Genomic DNA, 14,911 nt, shown 5'->3' with positions numbered 1-14,911 from the left:
CCCATACCCATTAACTCTCCCAGCCTGTTCAAGGTTGAGCCAAGAACCGGCATGGCCCCAGGGTGTGCATCTCTGCGGCCACGGAGTGCAGATCAGAACAGAGTGTTAAGCTGCGAGTTTGGAGAGTGAGTGAGTGAGTGAGCGAGTGGGTGAGTGAGTGAGGGGAGGTGAGGTGTTCCTTTCTTTTTCTATCTTTGTCAGCTTCCAGGAGAGCAGGAGCTAAAAAGCTGCACAAGAGGGGACAGAGAACCAGCAGGAGTTCGGCTCTGTGACACCCCACAACCACATCTGGAGAAAAATAAAAGTGCAGTTTAAACAGAGTGCTGTGAGTTGGGAATTGGTTCGTACTTTACACCAAGGAAAGAGTCCGAGAGCAGGAGCAGTCAAACAACAACACCCGCGAAACCGCTAAAGTGATGTCATAACCAGGGAAGGAGCTGATTGGTAAGTAGGACCTGGTGAGTATTTCTACAGTCCAGTTGTTAAAGTAAAAGTAAGGTCTCTAGTTTAGAGTAAGTAGCATTTAAAGGGAAGTAAGGTCCCTAGTGTATGTAATATTCTTTAATTTAAAGTGAGTAAATTAAGGGTAGGACATGGCAGAGCTCCTCCTGTGCTATGTGGGAAGTAAGGGACAATTTCAGTGTCCAGGGCGAACACATGTGCAGGAAGTGTCCCCAGCTGCAGCTACTCAAAATCCGCATTTCAGAGCTGGAGCTGCGGCTGGAGTCATGGTGGAGCATCCGCAAAGCTGAGATCTTCGTGGATAGCATGTTTAACGAGGTGGTCACACCGCAGGTAAAGAGTGCACAGGCAGACAGGAAATGAGTGACCGCCAGACAGAGTAAAAGAACTAGGAAGGTAGTGTAGGAGTCCCCTGGGTCCATCTCCCTCTCCAACAGATTTTCCATTTTGAATGCTGATGGGGGAGATGGTTTCTCAGGGGAATGCAGCAAGAGCGAAGTCCGTGGCACTACAAGTGGCTCAGCTGCACAGGAGGGGAGGAAAAAGAGTGGGAGAGCAATAGTGATAGGGGATTCTATCGTAAGGGGAACAGATAGACGTTTCTGTGGCTGCAGACATGACTCCAGGATGGTATGTTGCCTCCCTGGTGCCAGGGTCAAGGATGTCACTGAACGGCTGCAGGGCATTCTGAAGGGGGAAGGCGAACAGTCAGAGGTCGTAGTTAACATTGGTACCAACGACACGGGTAGAAAGAGGGATGAGGTCCTGCAACAAGAATTTAGGGAGCTAGGTAGCAGATTAAAAAGCAGGACCTCAAAGGTTGTAATCTCTGGATTACTCCCAGTGCCATGTGCTAGTGAGTATAGGAATAGGAGGATAGAGCAGATGAATGCATGGCTAAAGAGTTAGTGCAGGAGGGAGGACTTTAGTTTCCTGGATCACTGGGTCTGCTACTGGGGAAGGTGGGACCTCTCCAAGTCAGGTGGGTTGCACCTGAACCGGAACAGGACCAACATCCTTGCGGGGAGGTTTGCTAGCACTGTTGGGAGCGGGGGGGGGGGGATTTGAACTAACTTGGCAGGGGGATGGGATATGGAGTGGAGCTATAGTAGGGGGTGCTGCACAGCCAAATATTGAGGAAAAAACATAGAAATATAGGAACAAATAAGATAGGAGTAGGAGTAGGCTATTCGGCCCCTCGAGCCTGCTCCGCCGTTCAATGAGATCATGGCTGATCATCCAAATTCAGTACCCTGTCCCTGCTTTCTCCCCATATCCCTTGATCCCTTTAGCCTTAAGAAATATATCTAAATCCTTCTTGAATATATTTAATGAGTTGGCCTCAACTGCCTTCTGTGGTAGAGAATTCCATAGGTTCACCACTCTCTGGGTGAAGAAATTCCTCCTCATCTCAGTCCTAAATGGCTTCCCCTTATCCTTAGACCGTGACCCCTGTTTCTGGACTCCCCCGCCATCGGGAACATCCTTCCTGCATCTAGTCTGTCTAGTCCTGTTAGAATTTATAAGTTTCAATGAGATCCCCTCTCATTCTTCTAAACTCTAGTGAATATAAGCCTAATCGACCCAATCTCTCTTCATACGTCATTCCTGCCATCCCAGGTATCAGCCTGGTGAAACTTTGCTGCACTCCCTCCATGGCAAGAACATCCTTCCTCAGCTAAGGCGACCAAAGCTGTACACAATACTCAAGGTGTGGTCTTACCAAGGCCCTGTACAATTGCAGCAAGACATCCTTCTTCCTGTACTCGAATCCTCTCACTTTGAAGGCCAACATACCATTTGCCTTCTCAAACACCTGCTGCACCTGCATGCTTACCTTCAGCGACTAGTGCACAAGGACACCCAGGTCCTGTTGCACTTCCCCTTTTCCCAATCTATTGCCGTGCAGATAATAATCTGTCTTCCTGTTTTTGCCACCAAAGTGGATAACCTCGCATTTATCCACATTATACTGCATCTGTCATGCATCTGCCCAATCACCCAACCTGTCCAAATCACACTGGAGTTTCTCTGCATCCTCCTCACAGCACACACGCCCACCCAGCTTTGTGTCATCTGCAAATTTGGAGATATTACATCTAGTTCCCTCGTCCAGATCATTAATATATATATTGTGAATAGCTGGGGTCCTAGCGGTACCCCACTAATCAATGCCTGCCACTCGGAAAAAGACCCGTTTATTCCAACTCTTTGTTTCCTGTCTGCCAACCAGTTCTCTATCCAAGTCAGTACCTTACCCCCAATCCCATGTGCTATAACTTTGCACGCTAATCTCTTACGCGGGACCTTATCGAAAGCCTTCTGAAAGTCCAAATACACCACATCCACTCGTTCTCCCTTATCTATTCTACCAGTTACATCCTCAAAAAATTCCAGTAGATTAGTCAAGCATGATTTACCTTTTGTAAATCCATGTTGACTTTGTCCGATCCTGTCACTGTTTTCCAAGTGCTCTGCTATTACATCTTTTATAATGGACTCCAGCATTTTCCCCACTGCCGATGTCAGGCTTACCGGTCTATAATTCCCCATTTTCTCTCTACCACCTTTTTTAAATAGTGGGGTAACATTAGCTACCCTCCAATCCATGGGAACTGTTCCAGAGTCCATAGAATTTTGGAAGATGACCAGCAATTCATCTACTATTTCTAGGGCCACTTCCTTAAGTACCCTAGGATTTAGATTATCAGGCCCTGGGGATTTATCAGCCTTCAATGCCGTCAATTTCCCTAACACCATTTCCCTACAAATACTGATTTCATTCAATTCTTCCCTCTCATTAGACCCTATGTTCCCCAGCATCTCTGAAAGGTTATTTGTGTCCTCCTTTGTGAAGACAGAACCAAAGTATGTATTTAATTGGGCTGCAATTTTTTTGTTCCCCATTATAAATTCCCCTGATTCTGAATGCAAGGGACCTACGCTTGATTGCACCAATCTTTTTCTCTTCTCGAGTCTATAGAAGCTTTTACAGTCAGTTTTTATGTTCCCTGCAAGCTTACTCTCATATTCTATTTTCCCCCTCTTAATTAATCCCTTTGTCCTCCTTTGCTGAATCCTAAACTGCTCCCAATCCTCAGGTTTGCTGCTTTTTCTGGCCAATTTATATGTCCTCTCCTTGGATCTTATGCTATCCCTAATTTCCCTTGTTAGCCACGGTTGAGTCACCTTTTTTGTTTTATTTTTATGCTAAACTGGGATGAACAAATTCTGTAGTTCATCCATGCGATCTTTAAATGTTTGCCATTGCCTATCCAACATCAACCCTTTAAGTAACGTTCCCCAATCCATCCTAGCCAACTCACGCCTCATAGAGTCATAGAGTTAAACAGCACAGAAAGAGGCCCTTCGGCCCATCGCGTCCGCGTCGGCCATCAAGCCCTATCTAATCTAATCCCATTTTCCAGCATTTGGTCCGTAGCCTTGTATGCTATGGCATTTCAAGTGCTCATCCAAATGCTTCTTGAATGTTGAGGGTTCCTGCCTCTACCACCCTTTCAGGCAGTGAGTTCCAGATTCCAACCACCCTCTGGGTGAAAAAGTTTTTCCTCAAATCCCCTCTAAACCTCCTGCCCTTACCTTGAATCTATGCCCCCTTGTTATTGACCCCTCTACTAAGGGGAAAAGTTCATTTCTATCCACCCTATCTATGCCCCTCATAATTTTGTATACCTCAATCAGGTCCCCCCTCAGCCTTCTCTGCTCCAAGGAAAACAACACCAGCCTGTCCAGTCTTTCTTCATAGCTGAAGCGCTCCAGCCCAGGTAACATCCTGGTAAATCTCCTCTGTACCCTCTCCAAAGCAATCACATCCTTGCTATAGTGTGGCGACCAGAACTGCACACAGTACTCCAGCTGCGGCCTTACCAGCGTTTTGTACAGCTCCATCATAACCTCCCTGCTCTTATATTCTATGCCTCGGCTAATGAAGGCAAGTATCCCATATGCCTTTTTAACCACCTTATCCACCTGTTCTGCTGCCTTCAGGGATCTATGTACATGCACACCATCATACCATCATAGTTTCCTTTATTTAAATTCAGGACCCTAGTCTCTGAGTCAGCTACTACACTCTTCATCTTAACGAAGAATTCTATCATATTATGATCGCTCCTCCCCAAGGGGCCTCGCACAACAACATTGCTAATTAATCCTTTCTCATTACATAATACCCAGGCTAAGATGGCCTGATCTCTAGTTGGTTCCTCGACATATTGGTCCAGGAAACCATCCCGTATACACTCTAGGAATTCCTCCTCCACAGTATTGTTACTCATTTGGTTTTCCCAATCTATATGTAGATTAAAGTCACCCATGATAACTGCTGTGCCCTTATTGCACGCGTCTCTAATCTCCCGTTTAATGCCAACCCCAACCTCAGCATTACTGTTAGAGGGTCTGTATACAATTCCCACTAACGTTTTCTGCCCTTTGGTATTTCTCATCTCAACCCATAAGGATTCCACATCATCAGAGCTAATATCCTTCCTTTCTATTGTGTTAATCTCCTTTTTAACCAGCAATGCTACCCCACCTCCTTTTCCTTTTTGCCTGTCCTTCCTGAATATTGAATACCCCTGGATGTTGAATTCCCAGCCTTGGTCACCCTGGAGCCATGTCTCTGTAATTCCAATTACATCATATCCATTTACATCTATTTGTGCAGCTTATTATGAATGCTCCTCGCATTAAGACACAAAGCCTTCAGGCTTGTTTTTTTAACACTCTTAGTCCTTTTAGAATTATTATTTACTGTAGCCCTGTTTGATTTACACCCTTGATTTCTCTGCCTTCCACTTTTGCTTTTCTCCTTCCTGTCTTTTGTTTCTATCCTTGCTTCCCTTTCCTCTATCTCCCTGCACAGGTTCCCAACTCCCTGCCATTTTAGTTTAAACCCTCCCTAACAGCACTAGCAAACACTCCCCCTAGGACATCAGTCCCGGTCCCGCCCAGGTGCAAACCGTCCAGTTTGTACTGGTCCCACCTCCCCCAGAACCGGTTTCAATGTCCCAGGAATTTGAATCCCTCCCCCTTGCACCATTCCTCTAGCCACATATTCATCTTAAATATCCTTATATTTCTACTCTGACAAGCACGTGGCACTGGTAGCAATCCTGAGATTACTACGTTTGAGGTCCTATTTTTTTAAATTTACCTCCTAACTCCCTATATTCAGCTTTTAGTACCTTATCCCATTTTTTACCTATATCGTTGGTACCTATATGCACCACGACAAAAGGCTGTTCACCCTCCCCCTCCAGAATGCCCTGCAGCCGCCCCGAGACATCCTTGACCCTTGCACCAGGGAGGCAACATGCCACCCTGGAGTCTCGTTTGTGGCCACAGAAACACCTATCTATTCCCCTTACAATAGAATCCCCTATTGTAAAGTCCACGCCTCAATAATACACGGACTTCGAGAGAACAGTTTAACAGGTACTTTACTGAACAGGAGGGCACTCTTTTGTTTGGACCCAAGAAAAAAAACCAAAACAAATTGGAGTGTAATTTAACAAAAATTCAACTAAAACTTAACAAATCAAATTAAAATTTGGTTTTCCGGGTTGATGATGCACTCCAGTCCCCGCGGCGCCCACCGGTCGCGGAAATACTCAAGCGTGCCGGCGGACACCGCATGCTCCATCTCCAGGGCCACCCGGGCGCGAACATGGCCGCGGAAGAGAGGCAGGCAATCCAGCCGGATGACCCCCTCGACCACCCGCTGCCTGGACCAATTGATGGCTCTTTTAGCCAGGCCCAGGAGCAGGCCTACAAGGAGGTCCTCCAACCTACCCGCTCCCCTCCGCACCGGGTGACCGTAGATCAAGAGCATGGGACTGAAGTGCAACCAAAAATCGAGGAGCAGCCCCTTCAAGTAGTGAAAGAGGGGCTGCAACCTCTCACACTCGACATAAACGTGAAACACGGACTCCTCCAGGCCGCAAAAAATGCAGGCGGCCTGGGGGAGTCCGTGAACCTACTTAAAACCATATTGCACGGGACCGCTCCGTGCAACACCCTCCAGGCCAAGTCCCCAATGGAACAAGGGAAGACTCCCGCGTAGAGAGCCCTCCATTGGGGACCTCCGCCTCCGCCGGTCGGCAAAACGCCACGCCAAGGCGTGTCCAGACGGCAGGCGAAGATGGCAAAGTGGAGAGTGTGCAAGAGCAGCCCGTACAGGAAACCCCTCCGCGCGGAATGAAAAGGCACGGAGGGTATTTCCTCGAGAAGGCTCAAGTTGTGAGGCGCCGGTTCCCGAGCGGAGTTTCGGGGCCGGGTGCCAATGAGGAATTCCGTCCGAACGGGGGTAAGCTCGGACGGGACCGCCCCACGTGCTTGATCCGCCTCGATACACCTAGTGGAGTCGGGGCCCAGTGCCACTTTCACTGACTCGATGGCTTCGACCGCGAGCCGGACGTTAGCCTAGGACAGGCGCCACGCTAGCTCCTCCGGAGCCAGCCAGCCCGCTCCTCTGCCATCGAGCAGGTCCCTGACTCTGGTCACCTTGCCAGGCACAGCCCTGCCCTCCGCCAGCCACCCGAACCCACGGTCGTGGAGCTGCGGATTCCTGAGCAGCGGCTCCCGAAGGAGAGCCGCCGCACCTGACGGGGGAGAGCTCCGCCTGGAAGCGACGTAGTTCCAAACCCATAGCAGTTCCTGGTAGAAGACAGGCAGCTCCCGCAGGCCGGCACGCCTGCAGCCCACTTTCACAAACAGGAGCTGCATGTCGTAATTGAGGCCGTGCAGCTGGCGGAAGAAATACGTCGCCAGCGCACACCATCTCGGAGGATTCTCGACGTACAGGTATCTCTGCAGCGTCTGAAGACGGAAAGTCGCAGCCTGGGTGCGAAGGCACACCAGCGCCTGACCGCCCTCCCTAAGCGAGAGACACAGAACCGCGGCAGAGACCTAGTGCTTCCTTTTGTCCCAGAAGAAGTCGATGAGCTTCTTCTGCATCTTGGCGACAAATGCAGGGGGAGGGATCAAAGTGACCAACCGGTACCACAACATGGCGGCCACCAGCTGGTTTATGACCAGCGCTCGACCCCTGTAGGACAACACTCGGAGCAGTCCTGTCCAGCGTCCTAGGCGAGCGGTGACTTTGGCCTCCAGCTCTTGCCAGTTCGCCGGCCAGGCGTCCTCGGCAGGGCTAAGGTAGACTCCCAAATAGAGGAGGTGCGTGGTGCTCCAGGCGAAAGGCCTGAACTCCTCCGGCAGGGAGTCCACCCGCCACTGACCCACCAGGAGTCCGGAACATTTCTCCCAGTTGATCTTGGCGGAGGATGCGTCCGAGTAAATCTGCTGGCATTCCCGCATCCTCCGCAAGTCAGCAGGATCCGTGACCGTGAGGAGCACGTCATCGGCATAAGCCAAGAGGACCAACTCCATGCCCGGCCCTTGCAGAGCCAGTCCCGTCAACCCCTTCCGCAAGAGGCGCAGGAAAGGCTCCACGCAAACGGCGTATAACTGACTGGACATGGGGCATCCCTGAAGCACCCCCCTCCCAAAGCGAAGGGGCACCGTCAAGGACCCGTTAACTTTAATCAGACACTCCGCGGCGGCGTACAGAAGTCGGATCCGGGCGACGAAATGCGTCCCGAACCTGAATGCGCGCAGAGTCCCGAAGAGATACTCGTGATCCACCCTGTTGAACGCCTTCTCCTGATCCAGGGAAAGGAAGGTGACCGACAGACCAGCCCTCTGGGAGTGGTGGACCAGGTCCCGGACCAGATGGATGTTATCGTGGATGGTCCGGCCCGGGAACGTGTAGGACTGGTCGGGGTGGATCATGTGGGCCAGCACGGTGCCAAGGCGAGCAGACATGGCCCTGGCAAAGATTTTATAGTCCGTGCTGAGGAGGGAGACGGGCACCAGTTCTTAAGGAGGCGGAGATCGCCCTTCTTAGGCAGCAGGACAATGACCGCCCTGCGCCAAGAGAGGGGCATCTTCCCGGTCGCCAAACTTTCCCCCAGGACCCGCGCGTAGTCGCCCCCCAAGACGTCCCAGAACGCCCAGTGGAACTCCACGGTCAGCCCGTCCAGCCCCGGGACTTTCCCATGGAGAGCTGGCGGAGGGCGCCGGTCAGCTCCGCCAGACTAAGCGGAGCGTCCAGTTTTTCGGCGCCCTCCGGGCTGACCTTCGGCAGGTCCTCCCACAAAACTCTGCGCACATCCTCGCTGGACAGATCCGGAGAGAACAGAGCCCCGTAATAGGCACGGGTCTCCGCGCTGATTCCCTCCGGATCCGAGACCAGAGATCCGTCGTCGAACAGCAGCCCCAGGAGCTGCTTACGGACCCCCCGTCTTTTTTCCAGCGAGTAGAAGAAGGGGGAGCCGCGGTCCAGGTCCCGCAGGAGCTGGATCCATGACCTCACGTACGCGCCTCGGGACCCGACGAGCTGCAGGTCCTTCAGCGTGCCCTTCTCTTCGTACACCTTCCGCAGGGCCGGGTCCTCGATGACCTGACCGAGACAGGACTCCAGGTCGAGCACTTCCTTCTCCAACCGCCCGACCCGGGCTTCCCGCCTCTTGGTCGACCCCTTCGCGTACTCCTGACAGAAGAGATGGACGTGAGCCTTGCCCACATCCCACCATAGCCTCAAGGAGGGGGAAGCCCCCCCGCTTCCTTCTCCAGTCGGCCCAGAACCGACGAAACGAATCCCGGAACCGCGCGTCCTCCAGCAGCAGGTTGTTAAAATGCCAGTACGCGGACCCCCCCTGTGCGCGCAGCGGAGTGAGCTTCGCCTACACCAGGTGGTGGTCCGTGCACGGCACTGGCCACATGGAAGCCGCCGCAATGCAGGAGACGTACGCCCGGGAAATGTAGAGGCGGTCGATTCTGGACTTCCTCCCCCAGACCTCACGCTAGTGAAGGCGCTGGAGTCGGGGTGGAGATTTCGCCAGACGTCCACCAAGTTGAAGGACCCGACCAGGTCCCTCAACTTCTCCATCACCGCTGGGCTTCACGGGGGACCCGAACGGTCCCTCGCCTCGAGGGTGCAGTTAAAATCCCCCCCGAGGATGACGCACTCGCCCGCGTCGACGGAGCCCAAAAGAACGGACACTTCTTCGAAGAAGCGCACTTGCTGCGCACCGGTCTGAGAGGCGTACACGTTCAATGGATGGAGCGGCATGCCCCCCAGGTGAACAGTGACCTGGAGCAAGCGGCCCGGCACGTGCTCCTTGACCCCCAAGATCTCCGTCTGAAAATGCGGGGCCAGCAAGATAGCCACCCCGCTGGAATTGTTGGAGAGGTGACTCATGCTGACCCCTCCCTGCCACTCCAGGAGCCACGTGGCATCGTCTCCCGGAACGGTGTGGGTTTCTTGCAGGAAGCACACTGCATACTTCCCGTCCCGAAGCACCGAGAAGTTATTGAATCTGCGGCGCGCCTCCCTGCTGCCGTTGATGTTGAGGCTGGCTATGGTTATCTTCATGTCAGAAGCATAGTGCAACCTTGACCTACACCTAATGGGGGGAGGAAGCGCAGCTGCTGGTCAGCCGCCACTTCCTCAGCAGCCCAGTGAGGAACGTTCTGAGCCGACGCAGCTCGAGCGGGTTCACACCCTCGTCCACGCCCATGATCTTAACTGCGGTGCGGACGGACACGATGAGCAGCGCCAGCTCCGACCACCTGTCGAGGGCCAGCTGGATGTTATTGTGCCAACCCTGGCACGTGGCCATAAAGTCCCAGAGTTCCCTTACGGGAATGAGGAGAGACTTGGCGAGGGGCACGAGTTCATCCAGTGCCTCGTCGACGGTGGAGTCCAAATCGTCCTCCATGCCCATCACCGAGTCCCCATCCTTCTCCAGGGGGTCGTCACCAGCGGCCGACCCGTCCGTCGCGCAGTGCGCAGCGAACGGCTCGGCCGCACCAGCCGGCCCCGCCTCCGCCCGGATCCCACCCCCAGGATCGGCGGCAGAGGATTCCTCCCTGGGCTCCTCTAGTGGTGCCGGGCCAGAAGACGGCGGCGGTTCAGAGCTCCCCTCCTCCCCAGCTGCTGGAACGACCGGAGAAACCGTGGAGAACAATTCCCAGCTCCTCCAGTACGTCCGGCACCAGAGACGCAGCCAGGGGGCCATCCTCCTCCCCGCCTCCAACCTCCCACCCAGCGGGTGGTGTGTCTTGAATTAAAACCTCGGCCAGGTCGAGCAGCCCCTGGGAGATGTCCGGGTCGCATTGGGCGAGTTCATTTTCTTCAAACTCGCCCGACCCGGACCCCAGGCCGCCCGACCCGGCGAGGGGTAACGGCACAGATAAAATGTCAATTTCCGCGGGTTGATCCACGACTCCCCCCCATGGGCAGGGTCTCATCCCCATCCCCGGGAGGCACATGCCAGACAGACACATCTGCCTCAGCCTCCCGAGGGACAGGCGACCCCTGCCGATCGCTGGTGATGATGACAGTGGGGGCGGGGCGGCGCAGTACCCGCGGCGGGCGACAACTCCCCCTGCTCAGAGGGACCTTCCTCCTCCCGGTCCTCCTCCTCTTCTAGGGGGTCGCGCCTTCTTTTTAGCACAGAGGGAGCGACGGAGACCTCCATGTCTGCAGAGGCCTCCTCCTCTGCTCCCTCCGGCGGAGCAGGTTTGTCGGGTTCCTCGGGCCCGAGCCCGGCCGCAGGTATTGGCGTTACCGCTACGGCAGTTGTGGCCACAGGCTCGGGCACGAGGCCCCTCCCACTCGCGTCTGCCCCGATCAACTCCGCGAGGAGCGCGGGTGTCAGGGGCTCTAAGTTTAAGGGCCAGCCCTCCACGGGTGGACCCGCACTGAGATGTTCCGATTTTCGCCGCGCCTTCCTTCCGCCTGGACGCGCTCCCTCCCCCCCGCCGGAGGCCTTGGTGGCATCGGCCTCCGACCGCACATCGGTTGCGCCGACAGACCCGGGGGGAGGAGCGGCGGCGGCGCCAGCCTCGGCCGCACTAGATGACCTGGCGGCCTTGGAGGCGGGGCAGTTTTTTCTGATGTGCCCCACCTCCTTGCAGGCATGGCATCGCACACCATCCGACGTCCAGAAGACGCGATAGGCGGTCCCCTCGCGGAGGACGACGAAAGCCCCGTCGGTGTCCTCCTCCCGCGCCAGCTGAATAAAGAGCTGGCGCCGGAAGGAGAAGACGTGGCGAAGGCTGGCTTCCCGGAAGCCGAGCGGGATGGGTGTGATCCCCGACCTCACCTCCGAGTTGGCGTAAGTGGGGGAGGAGGAGCTCACCAGGAACAAAGGGCGGGATGTTAGAAATAACCACCCTCTGCGCGGTGGCCTTAAGGGGGTCCACCGGCAGGAAGGTCCCGCCCACGGTGAGCCCCTTGGCGACAGCCAGGGACACCGCCCGCTCCGACCCCAGGAAGAACACAGCCTTCCCGTACATTTTTGAGGCGGCGAGGATGGCTGAAGGGCCGACAACCCCAGCCATAGCCTTTACACACGCCTCAATTGTCATTGTGGGGTGGGTGTCGCTCTTCACCCCAAGTTTTTTGGTTATTAGTGAGAAAGGTGACGGGGCGGCAGAAGCAGCCATAGCTGTGGCTGCCACCGCCGCGTATGACTCAGCTGGCCCCGCCACCGGCGATGAAGCAGACGCCATTATGGGGTGGTTTTAAAAAAGAGCTACACTCACCCCAAGTCACAGGCCTGAAGGTGTTAATGGCCTCGGGTTATTTTAAAGTCCTCCCTTGAGCAGAGGGAGCTGTTAAATTGAAGGCACACCTCTCCCCCCTATTGATTGGAATTGGGAGAGGGGCCTTCTCCCCTCTGCTCAAGTGGCAATCAATAAAGAGATTAATAGAGGTGCTGCTTGAGAGAGAGAGCAGAGAGAGACAAAGAGAGAGAGAGAGGGGGGGTGGGAAGGAGGGAAGCCGCAAGGGCAGGGTTGCCACTCAGGATGGTGGGTGGGTGGGTGTCGGCAAGGGTGCACTCTCCGATGCAATTAACAAAGTCTCTGTTGGTGGTCTTCTGGCAGGGGGAGAAGACGTCTTCGCCTCAGAAACCTGGAGATGCCCAGACTCAGTCCTGCACCAGGTCTTAACGATGTTTAATGGAAATTAACCACTTCACCTAGGCAGCTCCAGCTGTCCCAGGCCAGGCAATAGAAGGGGCTGTTTGATAGTGGCGTCTGTGGCCTAGTGTTCTACAAGAGCCACACACACACACAGACACCCCTTGGTGTTCCGGTCTTCTTTCCTCCCCCCACCTACAGTACAAAGTCTTTTGGAGAGTGCACCAAATAACACCCACCTGCAGATGTTCAGTGAAGATGTTATCCTTCCCTCCTTCCAAGCAGTTGATGGTGGGTGTTGGTTGTTGCTTCTGTCCCCTCTCTCCCTCTCCTGGAATGGAGGCCAATTTGGGGAGGCAGTGGTGGAAAGGCCTCTCCTCTGGTCGGTGTTGGCCTCCTTTTTCCCCTCTCTTCTCCTCTGTCCTCTCTCTCCAGGCACCTCAGTAGTTGTTGTTGTTGTTGTAGTTGTTGTTGTGATAGTGGTGGTCTGTGGTTTCTCCTTCTCCTCCTCTCCCTGGTCAGGAGACCACCACTTTCCACTCTCCTGGTTTGGCTGCTCCTTCTCCTCCTGCTGACAGAGGCAGCTGCACAGCCAGCAATGCTGAGAATGAGGTCTGAACAGGAGGGCACTCTTTTATTTGGACCCAAAAAAAACCCAATTGGACTGTAAATAAACAAAAGTTCAACTAAAACTTAAGAAATCAAATTAAAATTTGGTTTTCCAGGTTGATCATGCACTCCAGTCCCCGCGGTGCCCACCGGTCGTGGAAATACTCAAGCGCGCCAGCGGACACCGCATGCTCCATCTCCAGGGCCACCCGGGCGCGAACATGGCCGCGGAAGAGAGGCAGGCAATCGGCTGGACAACCCCCTCGACCGCCCGCTGCCTGGACCAATTGATGGCTCTTTTAGCCAGGCCCAGGAGCAGGCCCACAAGGAGGTCCTCCAACCTGTCCGCTCCCCTCTGCACCGGGTGACCGTAGATCAAGAGCGTGGGACTGAAGTGCAACCAAAAATCGAGGAGCAGCCCCTTCAAGTAGTGAAAGAGGGACTGAAATAAAGAATAGATTTGCCTTCCAAAGTTAGGCTTTATTAACTTTAAAATCGGCAGCATATCTTTCTACATCCAGTCCCAACTAAAGCTAGAAAAGGACTGAATTTAAGTTAGCCACAACACATCATGTGATCATCAACTACCAATGAGATTACAACACATATCCCAAGGCAGTTAACAAACAACGAATCACAATACTTTTACTAATCAAGGAATAATCACCACATTCACCCCTCCTTTAAAATATACTCCAACCTAATAACTTTTACAATTTACAATTAATTATTTACAACTAAACTATGCATGAGAATAAAACTATTTACATAACACAATACTAAATGAACAACAACAAATAATAACATTACGCATAAGTATTAAGTATCTCTCAACTAAAACAATATACTATAATATTTCAACAATTTAAAACATTACTATCAATTTAAAAGTCCATTTTCAATCGGTCGACCGGATATCTTGTCCGTGTCGACCTTCTTAACCTTGGTGAAATTCCTTGCCCTCCCACGCCAGAAGGCACAGAAGTATCTTCAACAGGAAGGCTATCCATATCCCGATTCTCAACGGTTTCCGGATTAGAAATCCCATCAGAAGATGAACTGGGACGGTCATAAACATCTATCAAAGGCTGACTAATTGAAGTATGATTATCTGCAATCGGATTGGAAATATTCGTAGTATCTAACAGCATCCACATTATCCGAATCATGACCATTATTATTATCCTCAGAAGAGGGCTGGCCCCCACAAGGAGCCAAGTCTTTAATTGAAACAGTACTTTCTTTCCCATCTTGGAATCGAATATGAGCATATTGGGAATTTGCCTCCAACAGCTCCACCTCCTCCACCAAGGGGTCATATTTTGACAATCTAACATGGCGTCGAAGCAACACAGGTCCCTGCATAGTAAGCCATGAAGGTACCGAATATCCCGTAGTAGATCTCCGCGGATAGTTAAAGAGCCTTTCATGGGGGGTCGCATTAGTAGCCGTTGAAAGCAATGATCTAATGGAATGCAGGGCATCAGGCAGTACCATTTCCCACTGTGTATTCTTAAGGTTCCGGGATGTCAACGCCAACATAACTGCCTTCCAGATCACCCCATTGTATCGTTCACAGTGTCCATTACCCTGGGGATTATACGGGGTAGTTCGACTAGTAGAAATTCCCCGACTCTGAAGGTATTCCTTCAACTGGGAAGACATAAAAGAACTTCCCTGATCCGAATGGATATACGCAGGCATCCCAAAGATGACAAAAAGTTGAGTCAAACATTTAATAACTGTAGCAGCTGATACATCTGCACAAGGAAAAGCAAAAGGGAACCTTGAAAACTCATCCACAACAGTAAATATATATCGGTTTTGA

The sequence above is a fragment of the Somniosus microcephalus genome, chromosome 1, assembly GCF_052327205.1.
Source record: "Somniosus microcephalus isolate GS21.2 chromosome 1, FLI_Smic_1.0, whole genome shotgun sequence".
NCBI classification, from domain to species: domain Eukaryota; kingdom Metazoa; phylum Chordata; class Chondrichthyes; order Squaliformes; family Somniosidae; genus Somniosus; species Somniosus microcephalus.
This window is presented reverse-complemented; position numbering follows the sequence as displayed.